At 40.2% G+C, this 17,512-nt stretch overlaps 1 protein-coding gene across 3 annotated transcripts in view; it reads right to left on the bottom strand.

The window, feature by feature from the left end:
* The window catches only part of RNF144A (ring finger protein 144A), a 67,437-nt gene that overhangs the window by 48,365 nt on the left and 1,560 nt on the right, over positions 1-17,512 (bottom strand). The window contains exon 2 of one of the 3 annotated variants that reach the window (XM_055810365.1): positions 3,909-3,998. The exons of the other annotated variants lie outside the window; for them this stretch is intronic. The gene's annotated coding sequence lies outside the window, so the exon portion shown is untranslated. The remainder of the gene's footprint in view (positions 1-3,908; positions 3,999-17,512) is intronic. 3 annotated transcript variants of the gene reach the window in all.

Consider the following 17,512-nt stretch of genomic DNA (forward strand, 5'->3'; position numbering starts at 1 on the left):
TGCTCTGCATCTGCAGCAGTCACTGTCCTCTACTCCCTTCTCACCTGCTGAGCAGGAGGAAGGAAAAAATAAAAAAAACCACAGCAAAACTCAAAACTACCCCCAACTCTGACTCTTGCAATCCTCTCTTAACAAGAAAAGTGGCCAGTTATACATAAGCAGGAACAAACTATTCCAAAAGCCAATTTCATATACGCATCAAATCTGTTCAAAAAGCAAACATTTGTAGCCAGATATCAGTTCTACAGACTAAAAAAAGGAGAGAAGTAACTCCCATTCAGGCTGTAGTGTATGGCACAATCCCAAAACATCTTATTCAATCTGAACTTACTAGAAATTAATACTAGGGTTTTTTTTAAAAAAAAAACACAAAACAAAAAAATCCTAAACAAACAAACAAAATAAAAAGAGGAAAAACCCTCCAGTATTTGAAATAAAGCCTCAGAAATGTGACATCCAGCTATACCAATAGGATGCTAAGTTCTTCTGTAGTAATAGTGAGACATTCAGAACTAAGAATTAAAAGCCTCAAAGACTGGGAATGCCTTGGCCAAGCCACAAACCCACATATATAAACAATCAGGCAAACAAAGAATACAGATGGGCTCTAGAATGAGCTGCTGTAATTTACTTTTGCTTACTTAAAAAAAAAAAAACAAACCACAACACACTATTACTCACCTTCAAACCTCTCTTTGCTATTGGGGGAAATTTTTGGTGTACTAAAGCTAATGAATAGCTTTAATCTTACATAATGTTTGATGAGCTATAATTAAAAACCGCTTTGTGGCTGTCACCACAGAATGAGTTTGTCACCTCTGCAGTGCAGTTCTTCCTTCTTGTCACAGGCTGAAAAAAACACTACAACTTTTGTAGGCAGATTATATTTACATCTTTATTAAATTTCCTTTTAGCTATCAAAGTTTTATATGTTGGACTAAACCAAGCTGTGCCTTTGGCTACTGCTACAAGATGTAACATAATAATAATAAGGCAAATTATGAATGTGTCACTGGAGCTAGATCGTCCACACTGCCCACTTGTCATTAAATTATGGTACACAGACTCACAGAGGTCTCAGCTGCCATTAATGTTTTCGAAGTAGCTGTCTGTAACCTTATTTTTACCTGTAGCAAAGCAAAAATATTTTTGTTGCTTCCTTCCACAGCAAAATGAAACATTACAAATATTTTAAGGTTGTAAATGAGACAGACATGAACAACTTCGTAAGAAAGCCCCACAATTTCAAGCCAACACCAGATCATTAGAGAAGAATTTGCCTTTTACTGGCAAACTCTTGACTTTCCCCATCTGCTCCCTTCTCTGCAGACTAATGAGCAGGAGCAAGCTACATCTCTGACAGCATCTCTAAAGATGGTGAGACACACAGGCTTTTCTCTAGATGCTTAGGAAAGATCAGTAAGTTCTGCCACGATGTTTGCTACCACACTGACAGAAGTGGCAGGCTCTTGCCTGCTAGATGAGGAAATTCAGAGGGCAACACTCCTCTGCTCCATATTAATAGTCTGAACTATGTATGGTATGCTCTTGTTCATTACACAAATACCTCACAAGCATGCATATGCCACAAATATTTCCCAATACAGATCTCTGCCAGGATATGCTCCATTTCAGTAATCCTGCAGAGCCATTTCAGTGAAACAGGGTTGGAAGGCAGCAGAAAGATTCAAAACCAAGGCACATGCCAGCTATGTATGTGCACAGCATGTCAGATCTGCTCTCACACTAATCACAGAAGTCCACAAAAAGATCGTAGAAGTCCGAGTTGTTTCACATTTGGCAGAACAATGACACTAAATTGAGGTTTCTGCTTTTAAAAAGAAGAATAAAGGATGAGCTTTGTATGCTTTTCCAAGAGACTGGACACTGGTCCCAAGAGCACTTTATGCACACTTTTCCCTTTGCGTTTTCAGAAAATGGGATATAGTGCCTGGAGAGGTCTGAGGTTCTTTAGAACGCCTCAGCAGAAAGCTAAACAAACAGGGAGATGAGAACTAGCTGCACTGCTGGTGAGAATATGGTAGGGAATAGGCACAGAAGTAGACAGCTATGCCTGAAGGCATGGAGGGATCATCTCAGGGAAAGAGGCTAACGGACCTTGGCTTATTTAGCTTCACACATGGAGATCAAAGAAGAGATATGGTCACTCCCAGAACAGACATAAGGCAGAGTAATTTGCGCATCACACAAGGGATGAGGAACTATTTAAACTAAGAAGCCATTAACCACAAGGACAGACATATAAACTTGCTATCGTCCATTTATTATAGAAAGTTTCTTCAAGTTTCTAAGCATCAGAGATGCATTATATGTTTCTATTACAGCTTTCCAAAAGCAGGGGGAGCAGAAATACTGATTGCTTTAAGCTGGAAGTTTATGAAAGGAATTCTTACCATCTACAGCCCAAACTGTGAGGGACCCAAGAAATCCTTTCCACTTCTCCACATTTAAATTTTAAACGAGTTAAAATAAAAAGCAATGAAACAGTATAATTGTTTTTTGAATCTCAACTTGCTTTTTAAGTGATACAGAAAACAGTATCAGATGTGTTTTTAATTTAAATTTTATCTTGCTTCCTTTCCCCATCCCCCTATTTTGTTTTTTTCTGCTAGTAAAAACGTGACAAAAAAGGTTTTTCACTTTCAGTACTAAAAAAAGCAAGCAGAAAAAATCCCAGATGAAAAATATTTCAACAAGCTTTACAATTAAACAGTACTTCTTTACACTAAGACACGTTACTCAAGCTGAGCATACAGTTTGTTACATGGAAACTCCTGTACTTAAACTCAAGCCAAGGACAGCATGATTATAGCTCCCCCACAAGAGGTTTTTCCTGCGATCAGAAAAAGTCAAGCAAGAACATCATTACACTTTGATAATTAAGTCATTAATACAAGTTTCAAAGGAAAGGAGAAAAAAATTAAAATCTGTCAGTCTGTAAGTATATGACTTTTCAATACTATTTCCAGAAGATGCTTGCATGAGAAAGTGGCATTGCTTGGGAAATGGAAAGCTACCAACAGGAAATCATGAGCTCAGGCAAATGAAGAATCTAAAAATGTCATTATTTCTGCATATAGCCATGTATTAGTGTAAGCAAAATGCAGCATTTCCAGCTGTAGTGGTATTTACAGGGTGCTCTTTTCCAAACCATAGAGAAACTGATAGATTTCAATTATTTAAACAGAATTGTTACTGCCTTCTAGAAGACAAGATGATAAATATGTACTAGTATTTTATTTTTTTTTTAGTTTACTGGAAATGCATTTATCAAATATATCAACAATTACAATGGCTTACATATAGCTCTGTAGCCATCCCAAAACACGTCACTTGCTTATTCGGACTATGGATTTACTGCTGTTTAGAACTGAAGATGCAGTGTTGTGGAAGCTTAAACTATTAAATCAAGGACCATATATGAAAGCCAAACAGGCTCTGTTATAAAGACATATATGTTACATATGTTATTTTATTATATAAACAAAAGCCTAATGAACCAATCTGAAGTAGTACCATAAAAGTGTGCTTCAAAGTTATTGGACTGCGTCAAAACAGTGTTTTTCTCTGCGCTTAGGACTTTGCTAGGAAGTTAACTAGAACACAGATTTTGTTGTTTTCCTGAATACAGTTGGCAAATGAACCACTCCAGAGCTCCATAATTAAAAGCAAAGTTTGACAGATTCCCTTCTCTATAGTAGCTGGGGCTACATGGTTTTGATTTTCATAGGGGAACACAACATCAGCTCCAAATACTATAAAAACTACCTCTTGGGCACTTTCCCCCTGCCACAGCTCCTGTTGGCATGAGTCCTACAAAAGAGCGGCTGCATTGGAAACTGCATCTGTCTGTGCCCAGGCCAAGAGCTGTCAAGGCAAATGCCTACCATAACAATCTCTCCTTTGTCAGTCACAGGGATCCCATGAGAAAGCACCAACCGGCCTAGGAATTTGGTGCAAGGTAGTGTTAGCCAAGCCTGAAAGACAAGAAATAAGGGTCAGACTTTATTTAGATTGACTGTATAAAACCGGAACCAACAGCTCCATTCTGCCAATAAGCTTCTAAAATTCTGTGGTGGCACAGGTTGTCTTAGCAAAGACAGACAAAATTCACCTCTTAACCCTTTCTACTCTCTGCACTTCCTGGCTCAGTTAGTACTTACTAGTTTGGACAGATTAATCTCATCACACAAGAAATAATTAGAAAGAAAAGCAATTGGTTTCCAAGCCTGAAAAAAAAAGTCACTGCACATTTTACTATCATCTTACATAGCTGCAGCCTCCGTGGCCCAGAGCTTCAGAAGAACACAGTCTGAAGGATTGCAGGTTGTATCCAGCACAAGGTTCAGGGACTTCTTAGATACAAATCCAACAGTGAACTACAACAGCTTTCCAAGCACTTAGCAAAGCACTTCTAGAAACCACACCAGGAAAACACATAACAAAACCACACACAAAGCCCACTGCTTTGAGCACAGTCAGTATGTAGGCAGAGCATTTTAATAAGTGTGATGAACTACCAGGGAAGAGAAGGAATTTAGAACACAGCATCTGGGAGAAGTCCTACTGTCACTTCAAGCTACTTGCCATTTTCAGATTTATCCAGTAGTTTTATTTCTGAAAGAGAAATCTCCAGCTCAGTTCCTTTCCAAAGAATATTCAGAAAACTTACATCCTCAAAATGAAGTATGTCGATTTTTAACATAACACCTGTCCTTCATTACCAAATCTAAATAAAGGCAGCCTGAAATGGGTGTGTAGCCAAACACACACATAAGATTCTGGTCTTCCTTATTCACCTTAAGCTTTAAACAACATGCTATTCAAGAAGACTTGTAATTATTCAAGCATGCATTAGCCTTTGGAACTTCTAAAAATGAGCATATAATTCCTGCAACATTCTAATCTTCTACTCTGATTGCCATTTACAGTGATGTGATATGGAAAAAGTATCTGCCACACTTTTAGAAAAACCCAAAATGGTAGTTAAAGGAAGGGCCAAACAACTCAGGCAACCTTTACTTGAACAAGCTCAGATATACATGCACTGCAACATTCCAGGCTACTGTTTAGTTACTCAGCCAACAGTTGCATCGCCAAAAAGAGGTTCCCTCCTCCCTTCTTGCACATCCTCCTCACTTTAACCTTCCCCTCCTACTTGCTGCTTTGCCACAAAACCTGCTTGAAAATCAGCAAATCTTGACAAAATTAAGTTATTGCCCTCCTCCCACTTTCCCTTGACATTTAAGAAGAAAAAAAAGTGACAAAATATATTTTCCTTATGGTGTATCTGCTTGTAAAATAGGAAAACGGGCTTCCTGGAGCTGATCAGAAGGACCACTGGATGCATTAGTTTGTTAACCTGAACACCACAAATTATTGCTCATTGTCTAAGTACTGTGAAAGGCAGAAAAGTAACTTGTACATTGCTAACAAATACTGCCTGGACACATGACCTGCCTTGGGCTGGACACTGCAACAGATCCGCCACCTTCTCTAATGGTGGGGAGGGCAATTTACTGGTTTGAAGAGCTGCAGCCATTCACCTTTCCTATTAGATCTTCAGCCAGTGGTTCTAGTTACACCTCTCACTCTCTAAATGGGAGGAAGAGAACAAAAAAACAAGAAAAAAGGAAGCAAAATAAAGTTAGTAGAAGATACTTTCTTGTCAAGGCAGCTAAGATGCTCAGACTCTTCTCGTCCTGTCGGGGTATGGTTAGTTTAAGCTGTCTGCAAACTTTCCTACAGCTCTACCCCAGATGTTTTCCAGCTCTTCTGCCAGCCCTTCTTTCTTAACACAAAACTTGTCCTGGCCAGCGCTCTCAGTCATTGCATCAGCTTCAGCCAACAGGCACCTCCTGACCTCCTTCCTCCTAAAATCCCACCCTTGCCAGCACCTCACTTGGCACTTTTGCTGACCGCTCTGGCTGGGGCCCTCTCTCCCACTTCTTTTCAAAGGCAGAAGGGATCCCGAGGAAAAAATGCCTTTTTAACAGTGGCATTTGTGCCTCTTCCTCTTTGCTCCTGGGTGCTCTGCTCGCTGGCAGCCACAAAAAAAAAAAAAAAAACACAAACAGTTATCCTCTCCAGAGGGATCTACCTCCCCACAGAGTTGCCTCCTATTCCGAGCCTCCCACTCCTTACCCAAACCGGAAATTTCAGTTCTCCTCTCTGACATTTCCTTGGAGATATGCAGCTACCAGGTTAAGCTCTGCACAGAGCCAAACAAACCTCTTACCTCCCCTCCCACACAAGGCTTTCCCAAGAGGCTCTTCCCTGATGAGCCACCATCCTGCCAGTCCCCCAGCCTGCAGGCTGAGTACATTCAACAAGAACCTATATGTCTAAGCCCTGTAGAAAGAATATGCATTACATACATAACATGCAGTCCTTTCCTTTTGATGTCAGATAGCTAAAATACTCATCCAGGCAGTCAAAATCCTCCTCTTTCTTGGGCTTCAATCAACAAAATTTGACTTTGAGAAATAGGTAAGCAATGGTTATCTCCCCTGCATGCTTCCTTGCCATTTTAACCCCTTTTTTTGCTATTTAATTCATGTTAAAAAACCACCAAACTCCATAACTTTAATAACCTTCTCACCCTGTTTCTCTTGATCATTTTTTACTAGTGTTTAAAAGCCAGCTGCCTACTTCTTATCACCAGTGACATTGCCCTCCATCACCAACACAGCAATCTATCTCAGAGATGGACCTGACACATCACTCCATCTTTGGACACTTGTCTTTGTATGAGATGAAGTCTACCCTAAAATTATCTAGATAGGGATCCAATAATTAAAAATAAAACAAATGCAGGAAAAAAAATAAAGCAAAAACAAAAGCTGCTCATGCCCTACCCTTTCCACATTAAATCACTACCAGGATATTTTTCACCACTAATAATCCTTGTGGCCCTTTTTTCTACACCTCCTGCAGGTTTTCAAAAGTCTTTTTAAAGACATTACAACTAGAACCAGATACAGAATTTGAGTATTACTATCATTAATGCTGTACAAAGAGAAAAATGTTTTATTTTACAAATTACATCAGCCAAGGATCAAATTAGCCCATGGTGCACTGGTAAAGTTCTGTAACGAGCCTGATCTCTAGTATTTTTGCAGAGTTGCTGCTTTCCAGGATACAGTCTTCCCATGCTATGGACGCCCAGAACACTTGTCACAGAGATCTGACTGCATTCTGCCACACCCTGCATACCTACCACCTTTGAGTTTTACTCAAAAGTGAAGAAATCATTGTGACTCCTTACTTATTAAAAATCTTGGAATGAGACTCGTAAACAGCATAATTTGCTGCTTTTTTTTTTTTTTTTTAAGGCTTCTGCCTTACAAATGTTAAATGGTGTCTTGTCTAGAACCAGTCCTGGAACATCTTGATTCCCAGTTCATTTCTCACAACGATCTACTTGTTTATATTTTGCAGCCTGCTGCTGGCTCCATTCATCTAGCACGCTTTTTGCTGACATGCTGTAATGGTTTTCCCAACAAGCAAGCTCCATTGTTCAGAGCCACAAGCTGACAGGCAGGATTAGGAAACCTGTGTCAGGCTCAGCACAGGACCAGTGACAGACGAGGAAAGAAAGCCTGTAGGATCTACTCTGTTTTTGTGTGTGACAGCCCATGGTTCATCTGTTTTTTGTGTCAGCCAGGAGTAGCTAGGAGGCATGAATGGCCATGAAACTCATCTCCTTCCACCTCATCCTGTCAGAGCTGATGACGCAGCTCACAGCCCAGCAGCCACAGGGTCCAAGGGCAAAAGCAAAAGGACGCATGGGAAAGTGCATGACATTTGAGAGGTTATATGCACAACAAGTAATTTCAGCTTTGGATTCTCACCTTTACTTATGGCAGTGACAACATGTGATTATGTAAAATGTTATGTCCCCACCAGCCTCCTTAGCCTTGTCAGGACACTGCATGAAATGCAGTCCTACACTGTCACCCCTACAGAAAGAGGTAAGAACCACAAGGAGAAAGATTAGATCCCTCAGCAGCGATGGCTCCCACATCAGCCAGGGACACAACGCACTTGTCACAGGGAAATTCTGCTGTGCAAGGTACTTACATGCCACAACCAAACTGAAGCCATGTGATCCCTGTGCCAGGGCAGAGCTTAACGTGTTCGGTTTAGCAAAGAGAGAAGCACATACGAGCTTTAGTAAAGCTCCTCTTTAGTAAAGCTCCTCGCTGTTCAGCGCCAGCCAAACTCGGCTGTCGCTCAAGCCAGGTCAAATTCCCAAGGACTCCCTGGGGCAGAGTCTGAGGCTACCCACCTGCCACAGTCCTTCCCCTCCCTCCGGTTTACATATCCACATCATTTTCTCTTGGCAAATGTTATTCAGGTTACCACTGCTGAACAGTTATTAGTCTGACTGGATCATGACAATAAGATGCTTTTTATCAGGTCAGATGTGGAGAGCTTTGTAAAGGCTTTTTACAGAAGGCAGCTACAGGATTTCATGAAGACAGAAAAGCTTAAAGCATGGTGATAAAAGGTATTTTAATAGATCCATTCACACTAACACAGGAGATACTGTGTGCTGAAAACAGGAAAATAAATTACATTTCTAATGTGATAGGCCAGAAGATTTAATTACTAGCTTTGCTTTGAACCTGACAGCTATTACTACTCTAACTCCTGGATGCACTTGCAAAAGCAGCCTTGTCATTTCAGATTTGTAAGAAGACATGGTCTTAACTTGGATTAACTACCAGGTTTATCATAATATGTAAAATAGAAAAGCACATACAATTAAGCTTTCATGAGAAGACAACTCCTGACACACACACCTGCTCATTAAAAAGTTGGGATGAAAAAACATCTTCCCTATATTTATTTTTCCCTCCAATGAAGAACACTCAGTCAAAACCTACTGTTAAATACAAAACGATGATTTCATTATGTTATCTTACTGGAGAAGGTTCTGTAATCCTTCCATACGATCTTCAAATGCAGCAAAGCTGACAAAATACTGTACCAATTCCTATAAAAAGGGATATGTAGGCATGTCACACCACTTTGAACAGTCTTAATATCGTGTAGGAAAAATGCTTTTTCCATATGGCTTGCTAGTGTAGTTTAAGAAGAAATATTAAAATAATTTGACTATGACTTGGATGGACATTTCAAGTAGTGTAAAAATTCAAACTTTAGAAAATTTGTATCCAACCCTCACACATGTATGAGAATATGAATCTATGTTTTAACACCTCCATTTGCAAATATTTTTGAATGCTATTGTTCACTTAAAGTACCAGGAAGAAATTTAACGAGAGTCTAAGGGCAGGCTCAGCCTGACCTAGAATTCCACACAGATTTAACCTGACCTCATTCTGACAGTCAATCACAAAGGAACCAGAAAAGTTGCTGCTCATCTCAGATACTTTGTACATTTTAAAGTATTTGCCTGGAAAAAGGGTAGTTTGATGTCAAGTGGTGTATTTATTTTTAATGAAGGAAATTTTCATTTGAAATGCCCTAGATTCACATTTCTGCAGTCCTGAAGCACCTACATTCCCCCTTGAAACTTGAGCACACCACAGGACAACTCCTTTCAGGCCACAAAACATCAGCACAACAGTCGACAAGAGGTACAACTGCACTTTGTTTAGTCCACAGCCAGATGGACAGACTTGACAATGGTTCCATAAGGGCTGACTGGCAGTGAGCTACACAGCCAAAACAAAAGCAAAATAGGAGGCATGGAGAAACTGATGCAATGGCCTTATCCCAAAGCATACACTCCCTATATGCCCAGAACTTTGTGGTACTCTTCCCTGCACCTGCCGGGTTAGAGCTGTACTGTGACCGTCAGTGCTCTTCCCCTGTATTTTGTGTTGTATCAGCACATTTACCAAAAGGCACTGTATCGGTTAAGAGAGAACTACGGTTCTTTGATGGAAAAAGGAATTAGATATGCCATTTATCCTCAGTTCTCTGCCCCAAGTTTCCCATGTAGCCTCAAAACCATGCCACTACATACACAGCAGAACACTGGGAGAGTGCATAAAGATGGGAATGATCTAAACGAGATTTGTCAGGAAGGAGAGTACAGCTCTGTATACAGGATACACAGCCCCTTCTCTGTGTACTCATTTATAGCGTGGCATGCAATGCTGTAATTCATAACACCACAGTCGTCAATGGCCCCCATTCAGCCCAGTTGCCTCCATGGCAAACACCAGACAATCCTCTGAGAAAGTTCTGAAATAGCTCACATCTTCCTAGTCATACAGTACCGCTCACTCATTTACAGACACACCAAGTTTTTACACACTAAGAGTTCATACACTTTTAAGATGTACCATCATGTGCCCAATGCTCTTGTTTTGAGGCAGATTGCCCTGAAGCCACGCTCTGCACTTGCATGCTTTGCATACATGGTACTTCCCCAGAACAGATGACATCTGCCAGAGCATACTGTACTGAGAAGAAAACCACTGTATTTACGTTATTGTTTTCTGATGAACTCAAATCTTATTTTCTTTGACAGTTCCATTACATTACTTTAACATCCATAGGAAGCATCAACATTCAAGAACAGCAAGTATTTTTGGAAGCAATTTATGCAAAGTATCCCTGTTTCAAAATATCCTCATTTCCTTGTTTCAGCGTACTGAATGGCTGCTGAGTAGGACGAAAAAAATGAAACCGGAGGAGGTTTTTTGTATTATTATTATTATGAAAAGTAACTGTTGTTTTAGAGAAATACAACAGAATATCCAGAAAAAAGTTCTTGGGCAAATCAGGAAATTTTTCTGACCCTTGCAGACTTCCCATCACTGTAGGTATATATTAGTTTTAAATGGCAAGTGCCAGCTCGATTAAAGAAAGTCAATTTGGCAATTAGACTCCCTAAGCATATAATGAACCAATCACAGAAGATACTGTTACCATGAAGCCCTCTTAAGCATTTACAAATGCATTCAAAACACGAGGTACTTGTATCTGATGTATGTATTCAAAAATGTTCCTATTAGGTATGAGCACCTTATGTCTTCCAATTTATTTCTTATTATCAATTTACAGCATTTACCATTTTCAAGTACTAGAGTTCTGCATATTTTCACTGAATGGAAGCAATCAAAGCTCTGAATGAATGTCTGGAAGGGATCTGGCTGAGGAACCTCTGATTTTCTCCCACTCAAGCACTAGAACATCTGGACCACAGACATGAAGACTTTGGCTAACGTGCAACACCTAAGCTCAGGTCTACAGCTTCTATAAAGAGCATTTCCGACATTTCTTGGAAGACCTGTTGCTGATGGTCAGACACCAGCCTCTTGCAACCTTTCAGCAACTTTCAAGAGTACAGATACCTTCTGCTTCCCAGTCACCACCTACAAATACCTGCTAAGAGACAGGCTGTTCACTCAGCTTCACGTAGTTCTCAGTACATCCTTTAAGTTGCTCTCTTATCAGACAAACACTGACCCCACAGCCTTTCTTGCTACGTGCTGGTCTTCTCCTTCCCCTCCTGGAAGGCAGGGGAGCAGCCTGCTACCAGAAGGAACGGGCCATTTTGACTCGGTAGCACTTTTACACGGGCCTTGCAGTAATGCAGGCAGTTAGGCCAGACAATTGCTTCAGAAACAGCAGCCCTAAGTTGCACTTCACTTAAAGGTTATTTTTTTTGCTTGATTCAGGCCCTCTCCTACAATTAACTTTTTAGTATAACTGGCAAACATTAAACAGGAAAAAACACCCCACAAAGTCCATAAAGCATTTATCAGAAATCTTTAAATCAGTAAAGATCTAGACCTTGCCATAACCTGACAAATTTCTACTGTCTTTCATTTAAGCCTACTTCTCTTTAATTTCCTTGACTGTAAAGCTTTAGAGGGTTTGGGTTTTTTTTTTTTTTGAGAACAAGAATTTCCTCCCTTTCACATCAAACTCCAGATACTATGAATTCTTCAAAACCTCCATAACCACTAGGGCTGGACAATTCCCATGTCACCCATGTTAAGGGAATCATATGAAAGCTCCCTTGGTACTGAGATGACAAGTGGATTTTTATGTTTGTTGAAGTGACTTTGATATGACACCCACATATTGCTTTACCCTGGCACTCTCCAAGTTGTAATTTAGTAACACTCAGTCCAGTGTGGCACAAAAACTGTTTTGTTGGAGGTTTTTTGGTGGGGTAGAAGATGGGGGGGACATAAATAGCACCCTTTTTGCCATCTTCCACAGTTAAAGATCAGAATTAGTTGATGCCATAGCAAGAAATATAGCTATTTCAATGAAAAGAACAGTTCAGTCTCAAGGGGTAAGAAATGAAGCTGTATGAGAAAAGATACCAAGGTGAGAGGAAAAAGCAGAGATCCTGAATGATCCTGCTGTCCTTCCAGTGATCCCTCCTGAAGCTGCCACTAGCAGCAGCATTGCCTGCCAGGAAAACGGTACATCGCTATTATTAGCACAACGAGGGGACACAATGGTTTGACTCTTCCTTATATTGGCAACTATCTTGCATCACCTCATCCAAAAGCAGCAATTCCCATTATAAAGTAACAAAGACAGACCTGTGTTGGTCTGGAGACCAGTACGCTACAGTTGTAGAGGAGAGGAAAACAAAACCAAAGTAAAGAAATCCCAGAAAACCCATGCAGACCTTTCAGACAAGAGAAAGCAAAACAGATCTTCCCAAGAAAGAGCAGCCCCTGAAAGCACATTTACCAGTAACGATAATAAAGCTTCGCAGCAGTAATCTAAATTGAAAGTCAGGGAACATAGTCATAAACATTGCATTTCATTCAAGTCTGTGAACTTCAGCAGTTTAAGGAGCTAATGGAAATATGAAATGACTGGTGAAAATACTTAGTGCTGACAGTTTGCTACGGAGACTATCACTGGATTTACGAGTAGTCTATTGATTTGACATAACTTTATTTTAAACTAAATATCTAACTTGAACTGAACCTAGAACTACATTGCTGCTCCCCCTGAAGTGAGATTTTTCAACGGATATGTCAACCTGGAACAAAAGATGAAAGAGCAGTGGGTTATCACCAGCCTAACGTCTCTTTGCAGATGCAAAGGGGACACTAAAACAAGCAAGAACTATACATTTCACCCTCAAAAACAGTCACTGGTAAAACATTTGAGAATGTATTTTCAGACATAAATCCACACAAAGTACATGCCCAACACTGCTGCTCCAGCAGGACATCACATTGTGGAAGAAAGGAGATAAATATGGGAGGTTACACATTCTGAACACCACCACAGATGATGCCCAGTGATGGCAGCAACTGGATGCAAGCCAAGCTCCGGCAGCACTTGCTCAGGCAAGCAGCAGAGGTGAGAAACTGAAGCAGAGTTAAGGATGAACTCGCACTGTGGGTAACAGCTCCCTCAGAGCACCCAAAGTGCAGGGCACAACTGAGCAGACATACAGAAGCCAACAACAGCATGGACAGGTGCCAGGGCCAGCAGCACTCTTTAGCACAAGCCCTGCACAGCACACATGCTCCTATCATAACCTTTCCAGGGCCAGGGACCATCGCATCACAAGAAAAATGAACGAGCTTGGAACCTTGAGATAAACTTACACCCTGCAGCTGAGTACAAATGGATGAAAATCCATGAACATAAAAGGCTTTTTACCTGATTACCATCGGAGCTGCATGTGAGATAACACATCCTGCACCCTTAGGAAGTGGTTGGCATCAACACATGTAGCAACTTCGAAGCTGACCACTGTGTTGTGCTTGACAAACAGCCTTTACAGATTTCACTTGTCTGTGCTTCATAGGAAGAGTTGCCTGGTCTGTTTTACCTGCAGGTTACCAGAGGCACAAAGACCACAACGCCAGCTTGGTCTCAGGAGCAAGCCAGAGCCCAGCAGGCTCCAAGTCATGGTCCTGAGGGTCAGCTGAGACCAAACCTCAAGATGCAATGAGCACCAACAGCTCACCTGAGCTGCCATGTGCATCCTGCAGCTGTGACTGTGGTTATCCTACCTCTCTCAGCTTCAGCTAGTGAAACCTGGTGATAGTCACTCCATCTCTGTTAGAAAGCTACACACACACAACTAGGAAACAGCAACTGACAAGCACAACCTAGCAACTTAAAAGTAGAGAGAAATGTCATCTGCAAACCTTTCAAAATCTAAGATGTCAACAAATACCAGAAGTACAAAGAGCATCACAAAAAAAATTTGAAAGCTTCTTTTGACATTTAATCATGGACTGTCTCTCCACAAATCCAACATCTTAAAACATATCCTCGACACGTACATTTGGTCAGCACTTTTGCCACAAAAGTCAAGACAGATACAAAGTAATGCACAGTTATTCTAAAGAAAGTAGGCGTATGTTTTCTTCTCTAGCTCCAAATGCATGACAAGAAATGCATTATACATGAAGGAAGATGATGGCACAACATTAATCAAATCAGCACGAAGACACAAACAGAAGACCAAAAGATGTATTCAACATATCAGTGTGCAAAAGCAATCAGCTAATTGAAAGGGTCACAAAGGGTATGTTTATGCAAAAAAAACACACAGGAGAAATACAGAAATAAGACTGAACTGTTTCAGTTTGTGTCCTACCAAGTAACACGCTCTGTTCAGGGAACAATCTTTATATCAAACAACTACAAGAATCCTAAAAATTTCTGGGTGTCTAAAGAATTGCTATTACATGACAAAACTAGCAAAAGGATAAAGAGAAAAGTTAAAGTAATTATTTTAACAAAAGGGAATTCACATAAGCAGAACACTCTTATAATGTATGAAGAACAGTATTAGGATATGTTTAACAAAAAAACAAAGAGCCTTTCCTTTCTTATCATGCACTTTCTGCAGTATTATAAAGCACCAGCAACAGGCTGCACAACAACAGGTCTGCCACCCTTTGTGCATACCAACTACCTGCAACAGGAGGAGGCTATCCCTAATCTGCATTGCTTGACAAAATGAGAGCTTCATTATCAGCACACCCAAATCTGAAGAGGATGCTCAAGGGCAAGGTGGTGAGAAAAAGACAGACACCAGAAGTTATAATAACAAGTGCTTCAGGAAAACCACTGTGGGTGGGACAGCATGTGATCACTGTCGACAACTCTGCCAGATCTGCCCTCAGACAGACATTGTTTAGGGAAATTCAAGTGTAAAAATATATTTTATATATGTAACAGTATATAACTTTATTATATATACACACATATATAACTACCTATAAGAGGAAATTAATATCCGTGACATGAGTAAGTCCACACACAGCTTCCTCTCTACAGATCCTCACCAGCAGTAAAACATGAAACAGACCATCTGGTAAAAAGCAATAGCAGAAATAATAAACATAGGAAGAAACTGATCATGTAACAGATTGTGGTGGGCCAATAAAGGATTGTTGCCTTAATCTATTTTGCTAAATTCATCTTCATATTCCTCACTAGCTAGCTAAGAGCTCTCCACAAGGGCTGGATGCATACAACAGTTGTCAGGTATTACCCAATTTCTGTACTGTGTATGCCCCATTTCCTAGCAGCTGGAGCTGAGGCAAAGGCAGGTCAGCTGGAACTTTCTCCTAGAGCCACAGTGGTAACTTTCACAGATTGCAGTCCCAGTGGAGTTTTATGGTAACAGGAATTAACCCCAGTACTCCAGAAACAGAATGGTCAGTAACATTTCCAAGTGAAAGTCAAGAGTAAATACAACAACTCCAAAACTTTGCAACCTAGCTAGCTGCTCACAAGCAAAGTAGTGATCACAGCAAAGTTGAACATATGTGGTGGAAGAAAAAAAAAAAAACAAACATAAAAATGCTTGAACCTGGTAAGTCAGAATCTGTTATTTTCCAGACAACCTTGAAGGCCCATCTTCACTCTCAAGTATTTCAGATGATCCTTTGGATATCATATGGTACAAAAAGGAAATATTAAGTAATCTTTAGTCCCTTTCTTCAATTATAAGCCATTTCCATACAGGACAAAGAGGATATAGTTTTATTAAACTATCATAGTGGTACATAGAGGATAACAGCAAAGTATTTTAATGCAACAATCTACCACTTGCTCTTCTTCGAGTGAAAATATGAAAGTGATGCTGTAAGAAGGAAATAACATTGGCTTGCCAAGGCTAGAACCATCTGACGAAATACCTTTTCCCCTCACAGTAAATAAAACTATCAGATACATCAGTTCACTTTCTCTGTTCCTCATTTTCTTCAGCCTTTTTGAGAAATGACACTTAGGGTGTCACCACCAGCAAACAATTCAAGCTATTTGAAAACCCATTTTGTACTAGCATTGCCAGCTCCAGTATTCACTGATTGCATATGCAGAAAAACTGTAAGCATTTCTGATCTGATTATGAAATAGAAAAATCATTTCCATTGCTTTGCAGCAGGCAGCCAGAGGAGCAAGTGTATTTTCAACAGCTCCTCCCAGCCATCAGAAGTGAAAAATAGAAATTATCATTATGATCTTTTTGTCTGATCTCCTTCAAAAGGTCAGGGAAAGATGAGTATTATGAGCTCATTTCTGCAAAGCAGAATAGAAAAGGATCCCATCTTATAAAAAGAACAGCTGACCACAGCCTAAGTTAGACAGCAGAATTGCTAAACCATTCAAACTGAGTGGTGGGTTGGTTTGTAATTGTTTTCCATTTCCTTTTTGTAACTCAAGATACAGAAAAGAACACAGTTAAAAGCAAGTCTCCTAATCAAACCATAGACTACTAAGTCAACTGCCTAACTATTAATACAGGAAACAGTGACAAATATAACAGGTTCCGTCTCCCCTGCTACATCAGGTCTCCAGGAGAGAAAGTCTACGTGCACAGATCAAGCTGTGGGATCATCAGAGTTATTTTTCCCCTGAATCAGCAAACAACTGAGAGGGCAAACAACAGTTTTCTGCCAGCCTATGAGAGCATTCTTTGAAATGCAGCAGATATACTGAAGCCATTCATACCCCCAGGACAGCACTGCAGCCAGAACTCATAGTTAGGACAGCAGCCTTGTCCTCTGGCTTAACTGAAAGTTGTCACAAGTTATAAAAAAAAAAACACAGAAGATGTGACAAAGACTTGGAATGCAGTACTGGAATAAAACCAAACACGTTAGATAGAAACAAAAGCAGTTAAGTAAATATATAGTCTTTTTTTTTTTTCAAAGAAATACTATTGCCTAAAAATACTGAAATATGCAAAATCCAGACTGTAAGTGAAGGTAAGTTATAATACTGTGCTTCAAGGGCAAAAGCCTGCAGTAACTGCTTGCAAAGACAAACACATGATTTGATTAGCAGCTGCTAGAATGGGAATCAGGGTGATTTAGAAAGGAGGGGAAATCAACCTTTTGTTTTATCTAAAGGATGGCTCATTCCAAGCAGTTATATCAGGCCAAAACTTCCGTTATTGTACTCTTATTTCAGTCACAGATGGTTTCTCCCCCTCATGAACAATATACAGATTGCACAAGAGGATAATGAGACATGATGGCCAGGAAAAGGGTAAAAG

Source organism: Falco peregrinus, chromosome 7 (genome assembly GCF_023634155.1).
Source record: "Falco peregrinus isolate bFalPer1 chromosome 7, bFalPer1.pri, whole genome shotgun sequence".
NCBI classification, from domain to species: domain Eukaryota; kingdom Metazoa; phylum Chordata; class Aves; order Falconiformes; family Falconidae; genus Falco; species Falco peregrinus.